Consider the following 702-nt stretch of genomic DNA (forward strand, 5'->3'; position numbering starts at 1 on the left):
TTAGCGTCTAGGCCAGCTCTGAGTCCCCGCTCTGGGTCATGAGCTCCAAAGGACGCCTGTGCCGTTCCACCCCGGTGTCTGTGCCCAGGATGAGCATTCGAGAGCCCGGTCAGGGTGCTGGGCCCAGGCGTCAAGGCCTTTCTGTTGCTGAGGGACCAGACACTGACTGGAACTGTAGCCACAGGGGTGACACCATGGCCTATCCCCTGGCACTGCCCTTCCAGCTCCACCTGCCTTCCCTGGGCAGGGAAGGGCAAAGCTCACAGGGCTGTACCCACTGCTCCTGCCCATACCACTGGCTCTGGAGGGCCCACAAAAATCTGAGTCTGGAAGAGGCCACAGTCCTCTCCGGTATGAGACCAAGGCACCCCTGTGCCAGCCCAGCTCCTGGGAGGCAGCGGGCATGGCTGTCAAGTCAGGAATCCAATCCCAGAGCCTCCCCTACAGACTTGCCCCTCTCTCTGTGGGGTTCAGGGTGGGCTCACAGCTGGGCTGTGGGGGCCCCGTCAGCTGGGAAACCCTGAGAGTCTGGGAGGAGGGAACAGGAGCTGACAGTGCCACACCCTCACCCACGTCTCGGTTCCGACTGAGGCATGGAGCACTTCCTGTGCCTTTTCCATTATTTCACAAGCAGCCTCTCCTCACCCACCCTCGGGGCTGCCTGGGCAGATGGCTTATTCTCCTGGAGAGGGCAGGCGCCGG

Source organism: Oryctolagus cuniculus, chromosome 19 (assembly GCF_964237555.1).
Source record: "Oryctolagus cuniculus chromosome 19, mOryCun1.1, whole genome shotgun sequence".
Lineage (NCBI taxonomy): Eukaryota > Metazoa > Chordata > Mammalia > Lagomorpha > Leporidae > Oryctolagus > Oryctolagus cuniculus.